A 27,599-nucleotide genomic window follows, 5' to 3' on the forward strand; every position below is an offset into this window, starting at 1 on the left:
TCAATGAGACTCTAAAACTCCCTACACACAGGCCACCTGACACCTCTGAAGCCCCCAGAAATCTCTCGGAATCCTCCGGGGGCCCTTCCTGTCAAACTGCCTGAAATCCCCCTTGGAATCTCCTGAAACTTCAATCATTTGCCTCGAAGCTTCTTGAGACCCCAATGAACCCCCTGAAGTCATCCTGAAATGCTCCAGAACTCCATGAAAGTCTTTGAAACCTCATTAGTTCTACTGAAATTTCTCTGAAATCTCCCTGGAATAAAACGCTCGTGGAGCTCCCTGATGTCCCTTGGGGCTCCCTGAAGCCAATCTCATGAAATTCTTTGAAGCTCCTTCTGAACCTCCATGGTTCCATGATGATTCATTAAAACTCAAAATAAATAGAAGAAATCTTTAGATTTCCACGTTATTTGGCAACCCTGGCAGACCATATGGAGTAGGTGTTTCAACAGGAGCACCCCACGAACAGTGTTTTACTGCAGTAATTCTCAGAGCATTAACGCTCTCTCACGCTCACGCCTGACCACGACACGACGCAACGGCAACGATGCGACGACGGTGATCATCACGATCTCTCCTACCGCAATGGGCTACTCTAACCCCTATTGCAACGATCTCGCGATCCGTGGTACCTAACTAACAAACTCGATCGTTTACTGCATTCCCGACCGACCAATGGTCCATCAATCAAACTCACTGCTCCATGACGGACGATCACAGCCGTTCGCCGTTCACAGTCAGTGATGATATGTAACTAGTCCCATATCACGCCGGTCCGGGTGATCCAACATATATCTTCCATACCCATGCGCGCCCGCCTATCCGTCCCAATTAAGTAATTAACCAATCCAACTCGTTCTTCGTAATCTAGGGGAGACTTTGCTCGCTCAATTGCTGCCGTACGATCACCGCGACGAACGACGGCGGCAACAACGACGCGTCACCGCCTCCACCCGCGTTCTGGTAAAAGGTTTTTAGGACGTTGGAAGGAATGGGCCATATGAACAGGAGACAGAATAATCATAAACCTGGGAATCATGCAGCCAATAGTTACGCCAAATTGAAAACAATGTTATTCTTGCCCAACTCACTTCTTCCATTTAACACGATTTGATAATCCAATCAGTTGAAAGCCGTTCCTAATAAATTGGTGAGCTCGTTTCATACTGTTCCGTCTATTTTAATGGTTGAAATTTACAACTTCGAAGTTTTGTTTCATGGTTCGTTGTAGTGTCATAAGGATTGTCTTTTATATTTCAGGCCAAACATTTTAATAGGTCTTATCTGCATTTGACAGGCTCTCTTTGTTCACTTTCTCTTTCAATTATTGCAATGTAATGGTAAACTTTTCAACTATTGTTGCAGTACAAATCAAAAGACGATTGTTTTGACCATCGTTCAATGCAAGGAGACAATGATTATACAAACAAACAGCTGAGATATTAACGAAATAGAGGGAAACCAAAGAGAGCCTCTCTTCTGCAGATCGGACCTTTAGACATGTTTGACCTGATTTAACAAAACAAGTCTATTGAGTATTTAATTATTGAAGAATGATTGTGTTTGTTCTAATATGACTTGTAGCCATGCATTCTAAGAACCCATTCCAAAGGCTGCCCCCTCTCGATCATGTGCATCCACTAAACAACATGACACTGTTAGAGCCGCACCAGTGTGTACAGAGCTAGAGCTAAGGCTAGAGATACGTAGGATGTAGGCCGCCGGTGGTGATCTCTAGTCTAAACCGCACCAACGACGACGACCGAAGCGCACGAGAAATCTAAAATTAAATCTTTACACACTACATTAGAGATGTGATTTTGTTTACTGCCTGTGGGCTGTGCGCTCGTTCGCTCGGGGACTGAACATAGTTCGCTCATTCTCACGCAGATGGTCTCTCCTATACTTGTTGGTCTGCGCCTGGCCTAGCCAGCCAGCCAGCCAGCCAGCCAGCCGTTCGGTCCGGCGATCATTAGTTGGCCGTCCATCGTCACGTCGTCGCTCTGTCCATTGGCCGAAATTGTTTGTGGTCAGTTTCTTCGGGTTTTTTTTTTGGGAGCGATCACGCGCACTCACGCGGATGCAGGGATGCCAGAGGTTGGGAGTATATTTAATTTAAAAAATTGAATACTTAACACAACAATTCTAACATTTCAACAAAACTCAAGCACACCAAGAATTACTTGTATACTTGTTGTACGTTTTGGTGTTTAGGATATTGGTAAGATCAATCAACAGACTTCTCTATGGATTTCTCCAGAAATACCTCTATCCATTCATACAGTGATTTCTCTAGGCTTCCTTATGGATTCCTACCGATTTTTCTTTCAATAAACTTCCCTTAGGATTCTCCAGGCAGTCGTGATGGGGTTGTATATACTAGACATTTTTGCAGAGATTGGTCCAGCAATTTCTCCTAGGATTTCTTTGGACATTCTTACTTTGATACTTCTCGAATTCTTCTAGAGATTCCTCTAAAAATTGCTATTGGGATTCCTTCAGAAATTCCTGGCGGGATTATTCAAGACAATTTTCCTGGGTTCCTTTCAGAAGTTTCTCCGGTGATTCTATCAGGAAATCCTTCAGAGATTCTTCCAGAAATTTCTCATGGAATTCCTCCAGGAGCTTATATTGGCCTTCCTCAGGAAATTGTGGCTAGGATTCCTCAAGCAACTCCTGCTGCGATTCTCGCAGCAATTTCTCCTGAACTCTTCCAAAAGTTCTCACTGTGGTACCTTCAGGTATTCTACTAGGGAAGTTCCAAAAATTCTTCCGGAAAATCTACCTGGTATTTGTTTTTCTAAAAATCGCTTCGGTGATTCTTTCAGAGATTTCTTCAACGATTTATGCAGGACTTCATTAGGACTCTTTCAGAAATACTTCTAGAGAATTCTCCTGGCATACTTACTTGCGTCAAGACTTTCGGAAAATTCTCCTACGAATCCATCAGGGATTCCTCAAGTATACTTCTACCGATTCTTTCAAGGTGAACTGTAGATATTCATCCAGGCATCTGTTAGAAGAACTACTTTTAGGATACCCCCGGCATCCCTGATTCTAGGATTTCTCTAGAAATGTCTTCTATGAAACTTCCCGCAATTCTAAGAATTCTTCCAGATAACTGTGGAACTTTAGAAATTATGCTACGGATTCTTCTAAAGCTTTCTCCTGGCTTTTTTGCTGGGATCTTTCCAGGCAAACTTCCTGGAATTCTTTCAGAAATTTCTTTGATTGTTCTACCACGGATTTCTCCAAGGACTCATCCAGGAATTCCTTCAGAGATTTTATCCAAAGATTCCTCTAGAAATTCCTGCAGAAACTCCTTTTGACCTTCCTCCAACAACTTTTCCTGCGGTGCAATGCCTCCAGAAATTCTTACTAGAATACGTCCAGAAATTTTTCTAGTGATTCCTATACGAATTTATCCTACCATTGTGGCTGAAATTCTAGGACTCCACCAGAAATTCTTACTGTAATACCTGCCGGAATTCTTGTAAGAATTTCTCCAGGGATTCCTCTGAAAACTTGCTGGGATTATTCAAGGCAATCTTCGTAGGAGCCTTGTCTTCAGTGTTTCTTCCTGGAAATCCTAAAGGATGTTTTTCCTGGGATTTCTCCAAATATTTATCATTGAATTCCTTAAGGCACCCCTCTTGACTTTCATCCAGGAACTCCTGCTGGGATTCCATAAGCGATTCCTGCTGCCTCTAATGTTTCAGCAATGCCTCCTAGGTCTCCTCCAGAAATTCTTATTGTGATACCTGCAGGAATCCCTCTAGGGATTTCTTCTGGCATTCTAGCTAGGAATCTGCTAGGCAGTTTTCCTTGGATACTTTCAGAAATGCCTTTGATTCTTCCAGGGATTTTTCTTAAGACTCATCCAGGAGATCCTCTAGAGTTTATATTCATGGGTTACTCAAAAAATGATCATGATATTACTCCTGGAAGTCCTCTTGGCCTTCTTCACGAAATACCAGCTGAAGAAATCCCAATATAAATGTCTAGAATTTCGAAAATAGTTGGAAATTCTAGAGAAATCCTAGGAGGTATTACTAGGAAACCCTCAAGAAAAATCCTATAGAGATGTACGGGAAAAACTTGTAATTAATTAGAAGACACAGAATATTGTTTTGACAAATTGAGAGATGGGTGGGATTCGAACCCACGACTCAGTGTTCGCTAGATAGCAGTATGGCCATTTCTTTGCGTGTTTTTTTTTTAATTTCTGAGGTAGTTTCATTGGAATTTAATTTATTTAATTTGTATGGATTTTTTTTATAATTTCTATGGCTATTCTTCTGTAATCATTTAAGCAATTTTTTTCAGTTGTTTTTCAAATATCCCAGGCAATTTTATCTTTAAAACTTTTACAATTCTTGATGATTCAATTTTATTTATGTCTATTGCTTCCGAAAATTGTCGAATTGGAAATTCTGAAATTTTAAACTGGGCTTTCTTGAAGAAAATCCTATGAAATTCATGGAATACTTCCCGAAATTCCCAAAGAAATTACTTGAAAAATTTCCATCAAAATTACCTTAGAACTTTCAAAGTCGTTGCAAAGTAATTTATATTATAATTACCATTAGAAATCCTAAAGAAAATATTAAGGCTTTATTTAAATTGGCTAAATCCAATCTCAAAATAAATTGCCGAAATATATTCTATAAAAATTTTCACAAAACCATTTTCGAAAAAATTCTTGAAGAATTTTCCGAAATCATCAAAGGAATCCCTGAATAAAATTTTGAAAGAATTGCAATAGTAATTGTCCTAGTATAATCGTGACAGAATTTTTAAAGAACCACCAAAGTTTTTTTTTCAAATAAATTCTCGAAGGAAATTTTCAAGAAATTTGCCGAATCAATTTCCAAAGGAATCATCGAAGAAGTTTCCAGAGTAATAATCAAAGTTCCCAAAATTTCCAAGGAAATAGCTGATAAAATTCCCAAATAAATTTTCAATGCAAGTAATATCGGAATTGTCGAAGGTATTTCCAAACTATCTGCTGCAGGAATTCCTTAACCTTCCAGGACGCGCGCCATCAAGCAACCGAAACTGCACCGCGCACGCGCTGTATACGAAAAGCGAGGTTTTTTGGTAGTGATGTACTTTTTACAACAGCGCGCGCGCTGAAGGGCTAAGTAATTACTGACGAAATCTAGAAGAAATTAAAATTATAGATTTATAAAAGAATTTCCGAAAAAAAAATCGAACGAATTGGCGAGAGAATACCAAATAGCATAGATAATGAAAATTCAAAAAAATCGACAAATTTCCCAAAAAAATGAAATGATTTGCCGAAGACATTTCAAAAAATTGCGAGGAAGTTCCCAGAGCCATTGTCGAATGAATTACCAAAGGCTTTACTAAAAGAATTTTAAAAAGTAAAATCAATAGAATTACTGACATTGACAAAGCATTGCTTGAAAGACTACTAAAAAATTGGCGAAGGAACTCCCAAGAAAACATTTCAGAGGATTTACCAATGAAATTAAAGCCAAATAAACTCGTAATGGAATTAACGAAGAAATTTTCAAAGTTATTGCCGATATAATTTTTAAAAGATGCGTGAAAGATATTTAGTATCAATCAGTATAAATTCTTAGAGAAAATGCCGAAAGGGATCTAAAAATATTACCGAAGAAATTTGCCAATCTAAAGGAATTACTGAGAGATTTGCAAAAGAAATCTTAACTGAAATAAATTGCAAAACAATTTCCAAATTACAAATTCCATGTATTATACGCAATCAAGTTATCAAGTTTCCAAACTTCCGGTTTGGATTTTCCAAAAAAAAAAGCTGTTCTTTAAAATATAGCGCGTTAAAATTTTCGTTCTACTTTTTTCCACGACGCAGTATATCATTATACTAAGAAATTGAGGGTAGATCGGTATTTCCTTTCACAAAAAAAGCAAAATAACCTAGAAGCCACTGAAACTGGCACCTCCTAGGCACCCCCTAGGAAAAAATCCTAGATACGCCAATAGTGCACATCTCGGCTTGTGGCACGAAGCCGTTGTGGAATACCACAGCAGCTACATTTCATTGAACGCCATTTCTAATCTGGCAGCGCTGTCTCTACACGCATGCTGAGGCGACATCCAGTTGCTTCAGCCGCTCTCTAGATCGTACCGGAACGGTCGCCGGTACCGTACATTATTGATGACGGAGAGATTTGTGCACATTTTGACCATAACCAGGTAGTGCTCAGAGCTTGGGTCAGAGTCAATGTTAGGACCACGATGTCAGAAAATTGCCATCAATCAGAACGTGGTTGATTTGGGATGCCGTCTGCTGTGGTGTGACGATAAGGGAAGCTGTATTGAAAGAAATTACTGCGTATGGTCATGTTCTTAGAGATCGTGTTATGTCTAACACTTCTGCTCTAGCAAACACCACGCAGGTTGGGCGGTTACTTTTAGTCAGTATTCCAATATCTGAATTACTGAAGTATTCCATCAAACTACTATAATCATTCATGATTCATAGTTCGTCAGACGGTGAATGAATCAAACAATAGAAAAAGTTTCTGTTGATGCTTCCAAAAGATACGTCAATTGGGGTTGCATGTGATAGTTGGTTCAAGGGCGAGAGTAGCAGTAATTGCATTGCTGATAAGCACACATACTCGAGGCATGACACGCGTGTTTGTTTTTTTTTTCATGTTTAGTAAAAGTAAACTTACAGGTAGGTTTACAATGTTACCTACACAGAAAAAATATGTAATTATAATTCAGCTAGAAATCATGCACATAAAGGGAATGCTAGAGTTAGTGCATATTTACATGAGATATCATGTAAAATTACGTTACAATCGTGTAAATTTTCGCTAATAGTCACGTAACCGGTTGGAGTCCATGATGGTTTACGCGATGGTTGGCGGAAATTTACACGACAGTAATATAATTTTACATTATATCTCATGTAAATATGCACTAAATCTAGCATTCCCTTTATGTGCATGATTTCTAGCTGAATTTTAATTATATATTTTATTCTGTGTAGATAGAAATTCCTCTGACGAAAGTTAGAATCTTGGACTATTGCCACTCTGTATGATCACAGACAAACAGATGTAACTCTTAGAGGATATACAACAAAAATTTTCGCCCGGTGACCGCTGCGAAGCAGACGAAAACACCTTCCATTGGCTGGCGTCTGTGCGTGCAGTCTGCAATTGATCCAGAGATGTACAGTAGGGTGGAAGGGATACGGTGGTCTCACACAGAGGCTATTCTCTTGGAAAAACTGTATTCTTTATCAATCAAAAACTCTTCTAGAAATATAGTGAAATCGTCGAAAATCTCTTTCATAATAAGATCACAAAATTTATACAGATTTTGCCAGAAATAATTCAGTTCGGGCTGTGATGGATTTTGACGTAAAAAAAAAATCATGACAAAATCCAAATTCATCTATTAAATCTTTTCCGACGTTTTGGTCATATTTGTGATCATCCTCAGGAAGAGATCGGAACAGTGTGAGCAAGTGCCCCAACCAGCGAAGACAACCAGCGATGGAGAGATAGATGGAGACACATGAATGGGTGAACTCAGTTAGGCTAAGTAAGCGAAGCGTTGAGTTTATTCCTGTGTGGAATAGACTAAAGGCTTCTGCTCCCTAGTGGGGTGGAGTCGCGCGATATATTTTTTAGGCTTTTTTTTGCGTGGAAAAGTGATCAGTTGTGGACGGCGGTTTGTGTATACTGATCAAGTGTCAGATCGTATCACCGATCATGGGTGACTCCTACATAGATCGACAATGGTCACTCTTCCATGCTAACAAAAATTCCTTCCTGAGACAAACGTGAAAATGCAGCGAGGCTTGCCGAGTTGGATAATTACGACAAGTGCTGTAAAAATTGAGTTCTGCACCGAGTTGCGTACAACATTTATTGCAATTTCATAAATTACCACTTGAGGCTAGTTCTTAACGAAACTTTTTCATCAAACTGCACACTAATGTTCATAATCATGTTTATGAAAGTCTGATCATAGCAGGCTATACTCTGCATTTGTCTCAATTTTTCAAGTCTGCGTCCAGAAAGCATCAAGAAGTTTATCAAAACAGAAAACAGTGCTGTAATGATTCATTACGCAACGCAAATCAGTGCTGTAATAAACCATTACAGCACTGTTAATTTTGTGTGGGAAAGTAGGCCTTTTCCTGGCATGTTTGCGTGAGGTATTTGGGAGCCATTTGTAGTCTTAAAAATGGCTAAATTTGACCGTGTGATGAAAATTATCTCAAACTCATTGTAAAATTATAGATTTGGTAAATATTTTAAGAAATAATCAAATTATGGGTTGACATGAGCTGAACTACGCAATTTATATTATGGGTTAAGCCCTAATCCACTCTAAAATCTCTTTCCCGACTTTTGTCGAAGTCAAAAGAAGAAAAGTACCCTAAACGGGCAGTGGCAAGAATATTGTCACCAGCGCTGGTGGCCTAAACGGGCAGTGGCAACTATATTGCCACCTCAAAAGCTTGTTTTTGGGGTTAACGGGTAGTGGCAACTATATTGCCACCAGCGTTTTTGGGCTGAACGGGCAGTGGCAACTATATTGCCACCTAGATTTTTGAGAGTTTCTTTCAAACAAAAATTGTTTTGTACATGTAATCATGTATATAATCATTTCCATAATAGTATGCGTTGACAACTCTTCTAGTTTTCTCGGCCTTATAAAGGGGTAAAACGTTTATAAATGAATCTTGTTGATCGGATGAATTTGGCACTCTCAGTCTTGAAAATCAAACGATTTATTTTATTCTGTCCGACGTTTCGGCCATGGGATGTGGCCTTTTCCAAGGGAAAAACTATATTTTGAGAAAAGGCGGTTTGGTTGGTCACAATATCACTTATAAAGTTATTAAACTTACTTGGTCTATCGTTTTTGTCCTAAATTGTCTGGTTTTGTGGTTGTCGATTGGTCATGATCTGGGCTTCTGAGGGTTGAATCAAATTAGTGGTCAACATACATACACTTTTTTAGCCTACTTTTGTGGTGATTTTGTGGGAACTTTTATCATTAACTTTACACAGTACTACTTGATCCACCAACAACTGTTTCAAAATGGTGAAATTGATTGAGCTTTAGTCTAGTTCTTAACCCTATGTGTTTCTATTTTCATCGTTTTGTCTAGATCGTCTACTTTTAACATTTCTGATGGTGTGTAGTATTCCAGCGTAAGTGGTATTGAGGTTGTCTACGTCACATCTCAAATCAGACTAACACAGTAAACTATAGAACTGACGCTCTCTAGATTGTACCGGAACGGCCGCCGGTACCGTACATTGTTGATGACGGAGAGTTTTGTGCACATTTTGACCATCACTAGGTAGTGGTCAGAGCTTGGGTCAGAGTCAATGTTAGGACCAGGATAGGTCCTGACGTCGATAATGTGTGTGTGATCCTACTAACCCCCACTGTCCGGCAGTGGTATTATGGAAGAAAGCCTTCTGCAATATCACCTTAATGCGATTGCAAAAAGCTTTAGTCCGGGAGTTACAAGGTGATAGCTCTAATGCAGATTCAGAGACCCATTTCAGAATGGCTGGAGAGACACGTCCATTCAGAAGTCACTTTCACTTACAATAAGCCCCGCATGAGTACATTACGTTATCATTTGGATAATGATAATGCAAACAATCTTCCTGTTTCAAAGAAATTCTTTGAAACTGGCGCGTATTTAGTTCATTTTGTTGTAGTTACAGTAATCTGAACATTCTCACCGGAATCCATCCAAGTTATCGCTGCCCATCGCCATAGGAACGTCTTCATTGTGCAGTCAGGTTTCTTCCTCGTCTCGCCTCCTTTGCGCTTGCAGTCAGTCATCATTTGAACACACGTCACTTTAGCTCCCACGAAACCATGAACACACACGGGATGCTTCTGTAATCCCTCGCGAATCACTGATGGCATGGCGGTAGTTAAATAGCCACAAACGTAAAAAAAACACGAAAAAAATTGCAGTCACAGCGCCTTTACAAAAACTTTACAGTGGAAAACTGCCGAAAGGCGTAGCGCTACTGTTCGTTCTACGTGAAAACGCGAAATAGACGGCACATTCATACACTCTCGAAACGAATCTCAGCACCGTTTCCAAACCCGAACCACTTTAGCAGCGGCATTCAAACACACACAGACACAATCTTTGAAACCCCCCGCTATCGCACGATTCGTTTGGACATTATATTTTTTTTCGAAATCAATCAATCTATTTTTCACTATTAAGACTCTCACAGAGCAAGCACTCTTTCACACGCGGAAGCCATCCGGATGGCGTAGCACTGGCCAAACCGTCAGCAGAATCACAAAAAATTTGGCGAATGCGAAAGAAACACGACGAGCAAAACAAAACACGTCTGCACGCGACTACGCCTACTGCGCTTCCAGGTCCTGACGTCGATAATGTCAGAAAATTGTCATCAATCAGAATGTGGTTGATTTGGGATGCCGTCTGCTGTGGTGTGATGATAATGGAAGCTGTATTGAAAGAAATTACTACGTGTATGATCATGCTCTTAGAGACCGTGTTATGTCTAACACTTCTGCTCTAGCAAACACCACGCAGACGGTTGCTTTTAGCCAGTATTCCAAGATCTGAATTACTGAAGTATTCCATCAAACTACTACATATAATCATTCATGGTTCATAGTTCGTCAGACGGTGAATGAACCAAACAATAGAAAAAGTTTCTGTTGATGCTTTCAAAAGATACTTCAATTGTGGTTACATGTGATAGTTGGTTGAAGGAGGAGAATAGCAGTAATTGCATTGCTGATAAGCACACATACTCGAGACATGACACGCGTGTTTGTTTTTTTTTATGTTTACTAAAAGTAAACCTCCAGGTAGGTTTACAATGTTATCTACACAGAAAAAATATGTAATTATAATTCAGCTAGAAATCATGCACATAAAGGGAATGCTAGAGTTAGTGCATATTTACATGAGATAGCATGTAAAATTACGTTACAATCGTGAAAATTTTCGCTAATAGTCACGTAACCGGTTGGAGTCCATGATGGTTTACGCGATGGTTGGCGGAAATTTACACGACAGTAATATAATTTTACATTATATCTCATGTAAATATGCACTAAATCTAGCATTCCTTTTATGTGCATGATTTCTAACTGAATTTTAATTACATATTTTATTCTGTGTAGATAGAAATTCCTCTGACGAAAGTCAGATTCTTGGACTATTGCCACTCTGTATGATCACAGACAAACAGATGTAACTCTTAGAGGATATACAACAAAAATTTTCGCCCGGTGACCGCTGCGAAGCAGACGAAAACACCTTCCATTGGCTGGCGTCTGTGCGTGCAGTCTGCAATTGATCCAGAGATGTACAGTAGGGTGGAAGGGATACGGTGGTCTCACACAGAGGCTATTCTCTTGGAAAAACTGTATTCTTTATCAATCAAAAACTCTTCTAGAAATTTAGTGAAATCGTCGAAAATCTCTTTCATAATAAGATCACAAAATTTATACAGATTTTGCCAGAAATAATATAAGATTTCAGTTCAGGCTGTGATGGATTTTGACGTAAAAAAAAATCATGACAAAATGCAAATTCATCTATTAAATCTTTTCCGACGTTTTGGTCATATTTGTGATCATCCTCAGGAAGAGATCGGAACAGTGTGAGCAAGTGCCCCAACCAGCGAAGACAACCAGCGATGGAGAGATAGATGGAGACACATGAATGGGTGAACTCAGTTAGGCTAAGTAAGCGAAGCGTTGAGTTTATTCCTGTGTGGAATAGACTAAAGGCTTCTGCTCCCTAGTGGGGAGACGCGCGATATATTTTTTAGGCTTTTTTTTTGCGTGGAAAAGTGATCAGTTGTGGACGGCGGTTTGTGTATACTGATCAATTGTCAGATCGTATCACCGATCATGGGTGACTCCTACATAGATCGACAATGGTCACTCTTCCATGCTAACAAAAATTCCTTCCTGAGACAAACGTGAAAATGCAGCGAGGCTTGCCGAGTTGGATAATTACGACAAGTGCTGTAAAAATTGAGTTCTGCACCGAGTTGCGTACTAGTAGTTTACGCAACAAGGTGCAGAATGACGATTTTTACAGCACGAGTCGTACATTTATCCAACGAGGCTTGCCGAGTTGGATAATTACGACGAGTGCTGTAAAAATCGAGTTCTGCACCGAGTTGCGTACAACGTTTTTTGCAAGTTCATAAATTACCGCTTGAACAAAATTTTTCATCAAACTGCATACTGATGCTCATAGCCATGTTTAAGAAAATCTGATCATAGCAGGGTATACTATGCAGTTGTCACAATTTTTCAAAACTGCATCCAGAAAGCATCAAGAAGTTGATCAAAACTGAAAACAGTGCTGTAATGGTTCATTACGCAACGCAAATCAGTGCTGTAATGAACCATTACAGCACTGTTTATTTGGTGTAGGAAAGTAGGCCTTTTCCTGTCAGATTTGCATGAGGTAAAACAGCCTATTACGATGAGAAATTGCAAAAAACATTTATTGCAATTTCATAAATTACCACTTGAGGCTAGTTCTTAACGAAACTTTTTCATCAAACTGCACACTAATGTTCATAATCATGTTTATGAAAGTCTGATCATAGCAGGCTATACTCTGCATTTGTCTCAATTTTTCAAGTCTGCGTCCAGAAAGCATCAAGAAGTTTATCAAAACAGAAAACAGTGCTGTAATGATTCATTACGCAACGCAAATCAGTGCTGTAATAAACCATTACAGCACTGTTAATTTTGTGTGGGAAAGTAGGCCTTTTCCTGGCATGTTTGCGTGAGGTAAATCAGCGTATTATGATGAGAAATTGCAAAAAAAAATGCTTTTGCCATTTCTCATCGTAATAGGCTGTTTTACCTCACGCTCACGCATATCTGCCAGGAAAAGGTCTACATTCCCACACCAAATTAGCAGTGCTGTAATGCTTCATTCTGCACCTTGTTGCGTAAACTACTACAGTTGACTCTCTACATCTCGATATTGAAAGGACCATCGAGATATGGAGAGATCGAACTTAAGAACCAATTTTTAATGCACACTAGATTGAAAAATCGTCCGTAACTAGGAAAAACCGTCAACAAACAGATGTCACTTCGCTTTCCCAGAATGTTTTGCACGTAGAAAAGAGATCTAGCAACCTGTAAAAACGAGCATATCCAAAGCATATCGACATATGGAAAGAAAATATAGAACAAAAACGAAAGAGATCGCATCGAGATAGAGAGACATCGAGATAAGGAGATATCGACATGTAGAGAGGTAAAATGTATGCAGATTGAAAGGAACGAGAAAACCATAGAGATAGGGAGAGATATCGAGATGTAGAACATCGACATGTGGAGAGTCGACTGTATTTCCGTCCGTGAGCGAAATGTCGAAAACCCGATCTTGAAGTCGCCTCAATGAACACAAGTTCGAGTCGGTCGAAATAGGTTAGAACACCAAAAACGAACTCGAAAGTTGTAATAAAAATCCAGCAGGTCGCTGAACAATGTACGCACCTAGTTATTTACCTTTGTTTAATCTCGGTACCCGAGCAAAGCACAATAACTGACCAGTAACAAACTGATAACTTGTGTTCGCTTCAGAACTCATTTTACAATTCATCGTCAACAACAACAGCGGAAGTTAGTTATCCACGACCGTTGCAAATATCTTTCTGATAACAAATAAAATTGATTGATTTACAAAAGTTGTTATCAGGGTGGCTTTGATGATAACATAATGAGATATTTATATGACATCACGGGTATACTTGATTGTTATCATGTTTGTTATGTTGCCTGCTTATTCAGCCAAAATGAGAACAAATTTAGTTAATTATTTTTTATATCAGATAACACAGTATGTTATCTTGTTGTTATGAAACTTTGCTCGGGTAGCGTGTAAGATGCAGAGATGTTAGTTGTATACATCTCAATCGCAATCCACAAACAAGCATGCATGCTGAATTGTTGCTTTGTAATAGTAATGATAGCTGAACTAAAATTATGCCTTTTCAATTGAAAAAGTAGCCAATGCTCAACCTTGCGTATTATTTTTAACAATGATTGTTAGTTGTTAGTAATTTGTTAATATTCTAATTTGAAATCCTACTTAAACTAAACATACAAAAAGTTAGAAATTGTACTACCCTAACGTTACTGTTATACACATAACCACATGTACACTAAATTACATGAACTTCATATACTATTGTAACCATTACACGAACAATACACACAACTGGACAGTAGATTTAGTCTGAGAGAGAGGAGACAGCTGGCTTCGATTGCGTGCTACTTAATGTCAAGGAGGACCTGTCACAAACTGTCACCGCGAACCCAGCTGAAAATCGCACATTGATGGTGTGGAGTGGCCAAATATCCAAAAGATCTTATTAAAATTCCGCTCCGTTTGTTGTAATTGAAAAAGATAAAATAATAATGATCAGTTTTCCTCGACCAGCGCAACGAATCCATTTATTTTCCATGCTCTGTCGCAAAAAACTCAATATGCAAATCATTTTTGACCAATAATATGTTTTCAAACCATTGTGCGGCGCACAAAGTTGAAAAAAAGAAGTAAGAAGAAGACATGTAAACATCGTGGCTGTCAGTGAGCTGTCTCCTCTCTCTCAGGATTTAGTCACCAACCGATAGCCTATCAATAAAGACGGCAAAATATACGCGCGGAAAGTTTACTACAAAAATAAAGTTTGTTGGATTGGTTAATTGGATGGAGAATAAAGTGTTTTGATTAAGTAAAACCAAGTGAAAGTTATTAGTGAAAGGAAGGACTGTATAAAAGGAATTTGGAGGATTAGTGGAAGTGAACAAGGATTACTTGGAAAGGAGTTGGTACGAGGAAAAGGATTGGACTTTGGTGTGAAAGAAAGGAGCTTGCGCAACTGGAGGTACACAGCGTAGGATTTTGGAACAAGGCCACAGGTAATACTCGACCCACGAACCGCATCCTCCAACAATGATAATTTAAAATACTTTTCAAGAGTTTATTAAGTTTTCTGTTCGACTTGCAGTAATTCCTTTACAGAATAGTTTAACAAGACCCTTTTCTACTTCTTGCTCAGTTTATGTACAAGTTAGCACATGTATCTGTACAATGTGTTTTTCACAAAGTGATATAAGCGCCAGGGATGGGATCATTCATTTGCAATCACTTACATCAATGTATGGAACACTTTTTCACTTTTTTTACCTGAAACTTTGTAGAACGATGTACTGACGTAGCATTAATAATTAAGTCAACAGAAAACAGCAAACGCAACTCTCCACGGCGTGAATGTAATTTACATTCACGGCGTGAAGAGTTGCCTTCGCAGCTCGCTCACGATTTTGGTATGCGTGTGCGACCCTAGTGTTATTCGGCAAACTTTCAGACAAAATTACAAGGTTGAATTCATCCATACATTGTTTTTTGATAGCATGCTCCTGAACTGAGATAGTAGCAAGTGAATGTAACCCTTTGCAAATGAATGATCCCATCTCTGATAAGCATTTTCGTTTCATCATACTTCGACTCAGAATACAGAATGGAAAACACGTGTTTTTTACTGAACAGCAGCTGAATTAATGGGTTGTTCAGTTGTTAATCATAATGTTGTACTAATTCACCACTGCTGAATAGGAGTCAAAGCGTTATTATTATAAAACCACGGGAAGTGCTTCAATTTATCATCTATAAGATGGCGCAGATAGGAAGGCATGCGGCTGGCAATCGGCGGGTCTCGAGTTCGAATCTTGATTTAGATTAATTTATGTGCAGTTATTATTTCATAAAAGTTGTTCATAGCCTTAAGTGACAAACATGAACTCTCGTGAAATTTGATAAGTTTCGCATTTTATATATTTTTATCTATTTTTGCTGAAGCTGAATAACAGCTTTACTATATACAGGGGATACTCAAAATAACTGGGACAGGTAAAATTTTCACTTTTCAAAAAATGTTCAACTCGGTGTAACTTTTTAAAAAGGGCATAGAATATTCTCAAATTTTTACTGTTATTTCATCAACTAGTTGTGTATCAGTGGACAAAATTTGGAGAAGATCGGGCCATTCTACACAAAGTTATAAAGATTCTAGAAAAAGGTATAATTATACGATAGCCAACTTTGAGCTGTTATATCTCCGGATTCAATGAACCGAATGCAATGAATTTTTGATCATTTAAGACTTATATAATGAGCTATCAAAAACTTTTGACATAACTTAAAATTCTTCACACAAAAGAAAATTATAACGAATTGATTATTTTTCTGATATAATACTAATTTATCCAAAACCTCATCATCGTTTCAAAATTTGAGATAGTAATTATAGTTCAATTAAATTCCCTCTAATTGACTTGAATATATTTATGTTTCAAAGGAAAGCTACCAAATAGCCGGCATTAAATTGAAAAAGTAATGGGATGTACATGGAAAATAGATAAATTTACTAAAAAATCATAGAATAAATGAAATCGCTATAACTTTTTTTCTTATTAATAATTTCAAATCAAGTCAACTGTTTTTCAAAGTTCATTATATAAGTCATAAACAGGCATTGCATTGCTCATCTGAGCAAGAGATCATCTTTGTTTGGAGGAAAGATAATATCTCTCATCACAGATGGCACTGGAATGATCCATCTCGTCATCTTAAGATGATCTTGACAGTAAACCGGATAACGAGGGAAAGTGTTTAATACGGCGCAAGAAAATTGCAAAAACTTTTAAAAAGTTTTAATGCAACGGAGAATCGCAATTTAGGTATATGTAATTTAATTTCAATGTTTTTTTTCGGCGTGCTGTTGGATTTAAGTGACGATAGAACAGGTTATTAAACTTCCCTATCAATTTTTGCTGTAATATCAGCCGGGACCGTCGAAATCCATTTATTTCAGCGATGTTTTATGATTCTCTTATCTTGATGTAGAGTGTAGCCCAATTCCACAAATCGGAAGCAAGAACCGGATTAATTTTCATTAGTAAAACTGTTAGCATCGTGTGTTACGTTCGCATACGTATGAAACAAATCTCCTCTTCGCTATCACTTTAGAGCTATCACACAAATGTCCTGTCGAAGCCGTACTCTTCCTTATGATTAACAAAAGCATATTTGGCCGTTCATATACCACAGAGACCAATTTTTGGTATAATGAGACCCTCCCCCGCCCTCGTAGATTTTTATCAAATTTTGTTTATGGTCATAAACGAAAAAGATTTACGTTTGAAAGTGGATTCTTACGTAAATGAAAACGAGGGAGACTAGGCAAAAAACACATTTTCTTTGAAAAATCTTCATGATCCCTATGTTAGAAATATGTAGTGGTCCTTTAGCCAGGGACAACCAGTTTAAAAAAAACCTTAGAATGAAGAAAAGAATTTATATAAAACATATTATAGATGTAAATTTATTTTTATTTACTCAAAAATGCATGCAGTTTTTTATTTACAATTGTTTTAATTCATCTTGTATAATTATTTTTGTATAATGTAGAAACAAAACTTAACAAAGCATTATGAATATTCTAAACTTAACTACTAACATTAACATCTACATGATTTGACTAAAGTCTATATCTAGTTCATCTATCAATTTTCCATTTCCCTTCAAAATCATTATGTCATTTAAAATATCGCAGCCTATTCTAGTTCTTGAGTACGTTAGAATCAGTTTCAATGCGCTAAACAACCTTTCTACACAAACTTGGCAGCATGGCAGAGCTAACACTGTATGTGCTAATTCGTATAATAGCGGATCATCCATTTTTTTCTTTCTCCAGTATTCAAGTGGTGTCGAAACGTCCGGAAGAAATTGCTTGTCATTTGAGTGACCACGAAACATAACACGTTCCTGGAATTGTATCAAGTTTATCCTTTTTGATATGTCGTTCGGCTCAGTTATTGGACGGCCATATTTTTCGTTGAAGAGCTGATCCATTCGAGAAACTTTTCGAGTTGGAGTTGAGCTTGATTCCACCTGGTTATTGCTATCAGATTTACTTGATTTTGATCGTTGCAGCATAACGTGCACTTTCAGGATGTGTTCCTTAAATTATAAAAATGCAATTAAAAATTGGTGTTATACTTTTGCTACTACATTGCTAACTACATTGAGAAAGTACCTGCTTCTTTGCTCAGATAGGTTGATCCATTGAAATTGTATCTTGGGTCAAAATACAATGCTGCAACTATGGCGTCACTTTCTTTAAGCTTGATTTCTCTCCTATTTATAGATTCAAGTAATTTGTCAGCCATTTCATTTTTGATTTGTATTTCCTCCAGCTCAAGCTTCATTTCTGACCACGCCCAAAAAAAATCACCAACTGTCAGCTGTTCAGATTGAATGCGGTCTATACAAACACTTGCCGGTTCAAATGCTTCTACAAACTGCTCAATGAAGCACCAATCTTCTAGAGTCAGCTGGAACTTCCTTTCGGGTGATGCCAGACTATCTGATAGTAAGCTGTAAAACTCCTTGTGCTTCAGGAGCGGTTTCAGCATTCGGTGTGTTCCTGCCCAACGCGTGACATTGTCCATGTTTGGTTGGGGAACCTTATGCATCTCAAAAAGCTTATGGTACTTCACTGACTTGGCTTTTTTCAAAAAGTTTCGGACTCTGTTCAGGTTATCGCTATAGGGTTTCATCGCATCCGTTACACACAGATTCAATGTATGTGCGCCGCATGGTTGTACATCCAAAATGTTGGACTCTGTAATTTTCTTCACGATATCTTCGTCCGCAACTATATCTGCTTCTGACTCGTCGTCTGATTCATCTTCTCCTTGGGGTTCCAGAGCATTCATTCGCTTTATTTCACATCTGAAGACGTAAAGATAAGTAAAAATTGCTATTCATTACTGACAAATAATTTACCTCAAAGGCACCACAAGCTCATCAAAACAAAATTCCTCAAAATCAAGCGCTTGTTCTTGAGCTAAATTTTTGACTGTTCGCTTCATATTTGCCGCATTATCAACGGTCATGGCGTACGCGGTGTCAACATTCTGACCAAACTTCTCCATCAACTTTTTTGTTTCTTCAGCCAACATATCCGCAGTATGAGATTCATTTGCCTCAATGCAACCTAGTACTCGAACTTGAATTTTTCCGTCCTCTGCGAATTGCGCTGTGGTCCCTAAAAGGCTGCGCCCATGACATGTTGCTGCATCCAACTGATAACAAACCATCCGCCCTCGAAGTTCGTTGACTATTTTATTGCGCAAGGCGGAAGCTCCCAAAAGCACCAATTTGTGGACGTTCCTAGAAGTCACGTTGACCCCGAACATACCGTTGGTCATTCTCAGAATATCGGATAGTCCTGGAACATCCAAACTACGGAACGACAGCTTGCCAACCGTAACCATCTTGACGATATTCTTCAAATAAGCATCGGTACTCATTTTACCTTGCAGTTTATTAATTATTTCAGTCGGATGCTTAGGGGGATTCAATCCACACTGACGCGCTTGATCGGGATGCTTCAGGAAAAGGTGGCGTTTTAGGTTTCCTTGGTGCCCGGCGGCCAAATGAACCGGTACCGTTTGGGCGGAGCAGAGTACGCACTGTACAAATCCGTCTTCCGCCGTCGTAAAGTTCTGCAAGATCTATTGAAAAAAAAACAAGCTTATGAGCTTAGTGTGGATTTATATGGAAACATACACCCGAGCATACACCATTTACTTACCTTCGATGATTGATTCCCGAGTGTTGTCTTCCGTTTACGTTGAAAAGGTTCTCCGGAGGCCATTTTCTTATTTCGATGTATTCGGAAAACGGTGTTCGTCTTTCGAAATCACTGAAGGAATTATTTTCCGTTACGAATGTCAACCACGCAGTTTGCTGCGTTATAAAAGCTTCATCTATGCTCAAATGAGCAAAAGATCAAAGTAACAAATCGATCAAAGAGCGCTTGGATGATATCCATCTTCTCGATCTCTATCTTGCTCAAAAGATCGAAAGATGAGATAAAATGCAATGCCTGGTCATAAATGATCAAAATTTCATTGCATTCGGTTAATTGAATCCGGAGATATAACAGCTCAAAGTTGGCTATCGGATAATTATACCTTTTTCTAGAATCTTTATAACTTTGTGTAGAATTGCCCGATCTTTTCCAAATTTTGTCCACTGATACACAACTAGTTGATGAACTAACAGTAAAATTTTGAGAATATTTGATGCCCTTTTCGAAAAGTTACACCGAGTTGAACATTTTTTGAAAAGTGAAAATTTTACCTGTCCCAGTTATTTTGAGTATCCCCTGTAATTGTTAAACGCTTTTAACAACAAGCAGTTCAGTTGGTATACAACAACACAACACTCTGCTTTATAATTTCTTCAAATCTGTGTGAAAAAAACCCGAATAAAGGTTGTACCTGAAATTATCGAAATATATTTTTCAGCATCATGCTGAATTAATTCGTCATAAAGTTGATTGTTAAATGAATGATTGTTAGTTGGGTTCATGGCACGGTTTCCCAAACTGTGATCTTTATCCAGGGGGTCGCGAGGGACAATCGAATATTTTACTGTAGCAGACAACAAAAGCGGAAATTTCTATAGTGGGTCGCAAAAAGTACGTCTGCTGGCAAAAGGGGGTTGCCCCGAGCAGACGAGAATATCAAATTAATATCTTAATATTAATAATAATAACATAACCTGTTTTTATATCTTGGTTTGTTATTATTATCTTATCAAGGCATTACTTCTCCATAACATCTTTTGTTGGGCAATCTTTTTTTGTTATGAGCACGATATTGGTATACATTCATAAAATAACATTTAAATAATATCTTTTGATGAAAAACAAATTTAGTTATTATTGAACTTATAGAGTGTGCATAAATATTTAATCATCAATACCACAGCGATAACAAATGTTGACATCAAAACTACATCATTAGATTTACGTTGTTTTCAGCATTCCGTGATGGGGAGCTTATGCATAATCTCTCATCTGTTCACCTTCCTCTTCTCTCTGGCCTTACATCCTAACCTAAGTGTTATAGATAGTAGAGTCAACATTGATCAGCAAAGTTGAGCGACCTGTATCCAAAAGAGCATGATTTCACGATTCCAACAACGCCAACGAGCTATTTTACAAGATGTTTTCGATCAGTTGGTAAAATTCCAGGAGGAACTTATTGGAAGGTTTATTAGAAAAATACCATAAACTTCAGACTAGTTTTCTGGGGAAATTCAAAAAATTGGGCGATTATGGTGGAGAGGGGGGGAGCACTCTATCTCCCTCGTAGCATTTACCATATCTAATATTAAACATAAGGTACATTATTATATGTCATGTATATTATAATCATAACTAATTTTGTTTTTAAATTATTATCAATAATATCGGAAGTTCAAAATTTGTTATTGAAATATTTTTATATTCATTATTATTAAGTTGATATTGTAACCAATAACACATGTTATGAAATAGGTCTTCCAAGAACATTTTTTTATTATGATTTTTGTTATTTTGCCGCTTATGACAGACAAGTTTATAACATGATATATTATGTAAATAACCATGAAAATAACTGACTACATTGCTCAGTTATTTTGCCAAAATAACGCATTTAATTATGGAGTTGTTATTTCCTTCTGCTCGGGGCGTACCTGAAAGTTTGTGAACCTATGGTGTATGGGGTACTGTATTATTTATCAATCAAGAAATGCAATCATTGCATTTCTGGATACCTAGTTTTCTTCGGATGAGGATTGATCTCGAGGTGTGATCGCAAACAAAATTCAAAGCTGCATTCTACAATTGGAAGGAGAAATGATCGAGAAGCGATCAAAACATATAGATACTAAATACGCTTTTACGAAGAATTTGAGAAAGAAAGAAGTTATCCATGTGGAGTACTTCCAATCAGCTGATCAAACTGTGGATATGATGACAAAACCCTTATCAAAAATCAAGCTGTAGATATTCTGAAGTGCTATACTGGCTTGAAACCATTCAAGAGTACTACGTTTGAAGTGGAGTATTGAAGTACATCGAAGTAGTCTTAAAATTAGTTAAGTTGACGTAATTTGTTTACAGTAAAATAAATGTAAAACAAGCTACACGTGTTTTTCCCTACTCTAAGAAAAATAACATTTGCAAAGGGTCTAGTACGTCCAAGACCTATTTTGCGAAAATGCTTTTCAGGGCCTAACAGCAACCCGTTCACGTAAATTTATACCTTTTGTTTATTATGGAGTTGTTATTTCCTTATATGGAATTCTCCAGTTTTTTTTTTCTGGTCGTAAATACCTTGACAACTTAAATTTGAGAATTGAGAAGAATAGCTGATTATCAGGAAAAAAAGCCAGGGCAGCCGATTTTTGAACTTCATTGAACGATATTTCCCTTCAATGACGTGTATTCTTCTAATAGTACTCGAAACTTTAAAAACTATTTCGAGAAAGAGCAAATTTCCTGGCGCTCAGTCAAAAGTGGTCATTTTTTTTGCTATGGTGTCCCGTTACGCTGTATTTCTTGGTTTCTCTCGAAGTAAAAAGGTTCAATTCCCAATTTGAAAGCAAAAATTTGATCTTCTATTCATATCTGATCGTAGGATATGCTGGTTAGCACCTATTTAATAACATAAAAATTTCTGGAAGCAAAAGTTTAATTCTCGCGCAAAACGTAACGCATGTAATGTGTCATACAGGGGATAGACAAAACGATCTGGACAGGCAAAATTGTCACTGTTCAAAAAATGTTAAACTAGCTGTAACTTATCGAAAAAGACATAAACAATTCTCAAACTTTTACTGCAAAATAGTCAACAAGTTGCCTATCAATGGTCCAATTTTGGGAAAGATCCAACTATTCTACATGAAATAAGAAAGATTCTAGTAAAAGACATAATTATGTGATAGCCAACTTTGAACTGTTATATTTCCGGATTCAATGAACCGAAAGCAATGAAATTTTGAGCAGTCATGACTTATATAATAAGCTTTGAAAAAGGTTTGACTAAACTTACAATTTTTCATAAGACAATTCGTTATAGCGATTAAATCATATGATTTTTTTAGTAGATAGTTTTTTTTTACTTAATCATTTATTTAAGGCTCATGCGCCAACAGGCATAACGGAGCCGAATTCAGTTAAAACTATTTACAATTTCATGTTTTTGTCTTAAACTATGTTAGTTCTGGGGAACCGAAAAACTCGCGGTATGGTCGAGGTTAGGGGGAAGTGAATAGTTGACCTGCTTAAAGTAAAAATTTGAGAATTTTTGATGCACTTTTCGATAAGTTACAGCTAGTTTACCATTTTTTGAAGAAGTAAAAATGTTGCTTCTCCTGATCATTTTGTCTATCCCCTGTATATCCACATTCCATAAAAATTAGTATAGAGCACTTCAATGTTCTGAATTTGTATGGGGTTTTGACGTTTCTTGGCCTTGTTGTTTACAAAATTTCTGTAAGAGTGAATGAGAAGGAGAAAATTTCATGCAGTGCCTCGTAAGGGATCACCTGGTTAGTAGGCTCCCAGCATCGGTACAGGCGACCAGTAGGGTGGGTCAACGCAATTGGAACGTAGTTGGAATGAAGGAAAATTAGAAAAATATATCGTTGAAAACTTCTTAGAGGACTTCTTCGTTATTCTGAAATTCCAAAAAGTATTTTTGAAATAGAAATCTAGTTTAATGTGTATCGAAAAAAAAGCTAAAAAATAATAGAATTCCAAATAAAAAGTATAGATGAATAGAGAACAAAGATAAACTACCAAGCGTCTCCATCAGCATGCTTTTATGGTAAGGAGGCGCATGTACTTGATAAGCAATGTTTTGAATTTTATAACAATCATCATTCATGTTGATTAGTTTAATAATCATCTCGATCGTATGTAGTAGATGTTTACTGGTCAGATGGAAAGATTCTTAATGAGGCTAGAAGAAGAACGCAGTAGATTATAGAAGCTATACTCCTAAATCTGAGAACTGATGTGATTTCTTTTCCCTTGCAACCAGTCTAGCAACACTGTCTCCCCAACACTGGGTGCTGATGATGGGGCTGGCTGAGCAGAACCGCCGGCCACACCGTTGTTGCTCCCCTTTTTGGAGCAACGACGACGACGACGACGACGACGTCGCGTCGCCAGTCGCTACACAGCGAGACCGAAACCGCGCGCGCGAGAGAGAGTGGCTTAATCCAATCGTCGCACTCCACCGCTGAGACAGTGCGATTTATCCTCTCGTAGTGTCTCGTAGTAGCCGGTCTCGCGCTTTTCTTTATCAGTGTAGGATTTTTTTATATTTGTTCCGTTCCGTTTTTTAGCTGGGTTACTTTTTTATTTTTTAAACACAAACGCCTGCTGCCATCGTCGTCGCGCGGCCGCCAATATTGTGTGTTGTGCGGTGGTCTGTCTGAATTAGGAATTGTTCGGACGCAGGTTTTCTTGTGCGGCGTTCACATAGCAAGCGCGAAATCTGTTGTGTCGTCGTCGTCGTCGTTGTCGCGGTCGTCGCCATCTTCGATCGAGCACCACTCGAAAGTGGAGAAAGATCCTCGCTACAATTCAAGTGCGCGCCGTTTGTGATAAGCCACATTGTTCTCTGGCTGCACACCCGAAACGAAAGGGGGGAAGTTCTTTACCCACCCGAAGAACGAACATCATCGCCCACCTCAGAAGTGCTCCTCGTCGCAACGCCAACCAACCAATTGGATCGGGGTAGCAGTGCGGCGGCTCGTGTGTGTACCGACGGCATTAGTTTTATTGTTATTTATATTATGGTCTAATATCCTCGTGCTAGATGTCCCGGCATACTTGAGGACCCCTTCCCCCAGCCACACGGTCGGTCGCCCCCACCACCGGAGCAGCCAACACGCAAACCGAGACACCGAAAAAGCAAACACAAGGCACAAATTGTGCATAAATTTGGTTGTAAGTACATTAACAGTATCCTCTCAACCGTCTACCACCATATACCATACCGCGCTGCGCTCGCACCACAAAACAGTCGCTCTTCTTGTTGTACCTAGTAGCCAGCGACGACGAGCGAGCGGCCCAAACTCACCATCAATCGTCCATACCTACTGCCTGCCCCTGCTCTTCTTTTACCACGTTTTGGGGGCTTCTCATCCATCTAGCAACTATGGGGGGCTGGATGTGAAATGCACCGTTGGGGTAAAATGACTCACTAAATGAATACTCAACGATGAAAAAAAAATTATGTTTAACAATAACACAGCGAAACGAAAATTAACTACTATTCGATAGATTTTAGGTTGCTGAATCCGAATACGGGTTCACATTCGCTCCAGTACGTCACAGTTTTGAAATATGGCCCTATTCACAGTAGACGTTCGATAACTGCAACAAATGACAGACGTCACATACAGGGCATAGACAAAATGATCGGGACAGGCAAAATTTTACTTTTCAAAAAATGTGCAACTAGCTCTAACTTTTCGAAAAGTGCTTCGAATATTCTCAATTTTTTACTGTAAGTTCATCAACTAGTTGTGTATCAGTGGAAAATGGAAAAGATCGAGCTATTCTCCACTAAGTTATAAATATTCTTGAAAAAGGTTTATTTATTCAATAGCCAACTTTGTGTTGTTATATCTCCGTATTCAATGAACCGAATGCAATGAAATTTTGATCATTAATGACTTATATAACGAGCTATGAAAAGCCTTTGACATAACTTAAAATTCTTAACACGAAGGAAAATTATAATGGTTAGATTATTTTTCCAATAAAACACCAAATTATCCAAAACTTCAACATCGTTTCAAAATTTAAAATGCAAATTATAGTTCATTTAAAATCCCTCTAAATAACTTATGTACAAATGTGTTTTGAAGGAAAGTAACAACATAGCCGACAATAAATTGAGAAAGTAATGGAATGCATATAAAAAATAGACCAATTCACTAAAAAATCGTGAAATAAATGAAATCGCTATAACTTTTTCTCTTGTGTTAAAATTTCAAGTTAATCTGAACGTTTTTTAGAGTTCATTATATAAGTCATGAATGGTCAAAATTTCATTGAAATCAGTTTATTGAATACGGAGATATAATAGCTCAAAGTTGGCTATCGGAACATTTTTCCTTTTTCAAGAATCTTTTTAGCTTCGTGGAGAATAGCCCAATCTTTTCCAAATTTGGACCACTGATACCCAACTAGTTGATGAACTCACGGTAAAAATTTGAGAATATTTGATGCACTTTTCGAATAGATACAGCTAGTTTGAAAAGTGAAAATTTTGCCTGTACCGATCATTTTGTCTATCCCCTGTAACTGTCAGTTGCTGCAGAATGCAACCAATGTGCATTCGAAAAAACATCGCATTGCAACAAAGGTGCATGCAAAAACAACGCATCGTTGTTGACACATTCCACGCACTTCTACGCCAAGGGTGTGAAATTTCAAAGTGATTGTTTTGCCCCAAGCTTTCCAGCACATGAAAAAGGGTAGATTCAATCTTAGGAAAACCATTTGTTTTATTCAAAATTTGACTGGTAACGTATTTAAATAGCTAGGTGAAGTAATAGCATTTTATATAATAAAAATGAAATTTTTCATTGATAATTTTCAAGTATGCCTGCTTGCATGTTGAAGTTCGAAAACATTACACCTATTTTTTGTCAATGTAGTATAAAAATGTTTATTTTATACACCCTAAGGAAATTTTTCATAAAAATTGGTTTTGATATGTTTTAAGCACTTTTTGCAATAGCCGCAATTTAATGGTGTCCCGTTACGAAAATAGCAAATTTGTTGTAATAACGAATTTATTACGAACTAGAGAAAAATGATTTTCAGGATTCTCTTAGTACTCGTGGAGACCTTTCTTCCAACATATGGGTTACCTTGATCGACGCGTTATCTTAGGCGTTACAATGGGTACGTAGACATAGTGTCCGGTTACGAAAATTTTAAATACATTCATAAGTGAATAAAGAAGTTTGGTTTAATCAAATATTGAACCAAAAATCTGTACCCATGATGAAATGATATTATAGGGTGTATATATTTTCATTATCATTCTTGGTGAACGCCTCTACTGGAACAAAACCCGCTTCTTAGCTCTCTACGAAAACTACGTAAACAAAGGGTGGGTATTCTGGTGGATCAGTATAACAAGTGATATTTTATTAAGTTTTGTGGTGACCGCATACTCTTTAGATGCTATGGCCTTTTTAACATGTCCTATGAATTACCACCATGATGTATTAAAAGGGTTTTAGAATCACACAACGTTCAAAACTTGAAGATTCCGAAGTGATGGTTGGCATTCCTTGTTTACACCGTTTGTTTGTTTGTTAATCACCGTATAATTTACTTACATGACGACAAACATGTTTTGAAGCTTATGTGCTTATTGAAAATAAAAAAAATGCAAAATACATCACGAAGTCTAGTGACCTCCCTCTTGTCGTTTTGATTGTCAACCGGATTTTCTTCTCGAAATCCGTTTGTTTGTATCGTTACTGGTTGTCGTTAGCTAAATATCAACGGAAAGCCCCAATAATCCCATTTATTTCAAAACAACATAGTCGCACAACCATAGTTTTGGAGATACAATTAGACTTCACGTACCCGACCTCCAATACTTAACTC

The 27,599-nt window shown here is 37.8% G+C and overlaps 2 protein-coding genes across 12 annotated transcripts in view; one reads left to right on the forward strand and one right to left on the reverse strand.

The window, feature by feature from the left end:
- Positions 1 to 27,599, reverse strand: part of LOC109401449 (G protein-activated inward rectifier potassium channel 3) — a 496,540-nt gene that overhangs the window by 259,504 nt on the left and 209,437 nt on the right. The gene's annotated exons all lie outside the window — the stretch shown is intronic.
- Positions 1 to 27,599, forward strand: part of LOC109401451 (serine/threonine-protein phosphatase 2B catalytic subunit 3) — a 245,079-nt gene that overhangs the window by 161,621 nt on the left and 55,859 nt on the right. Inside the window, exons 1-2 of one of the 10 annotated variants that reach the window (XM_062861036.1) lie at positions 24,117 to 24,718; positions 24,781 to 24,911. The exons of 7 other annotated variants lie outside the window; for them this stretch is intronic. The gene's annotated coding sequence lies outside the window, so the exon portion shown is untranslated. Of the gene's footprint in view, positions 1 to 24,116; positions 24,912 to 27,599 lie in introns of those variants that run through there. 2 more of the 10 variants (XM_062861029.1, XM_062861037.1) reach the window with 2 other exon arrangements.

This window comes from Aedes albopictus, chromosome 3 (assembly GCF_035046485.1).
Source record: "Aedes albopictus strain Foshan chromosome 3, AalbF5, whole genome shotgun sequence".
NCBI classification, from domain to species: Eukaryota; Metazoa; Arthropoda; class Insecta; order Diptera; family Culicidae; genus Aedes; species Aedes albopictus.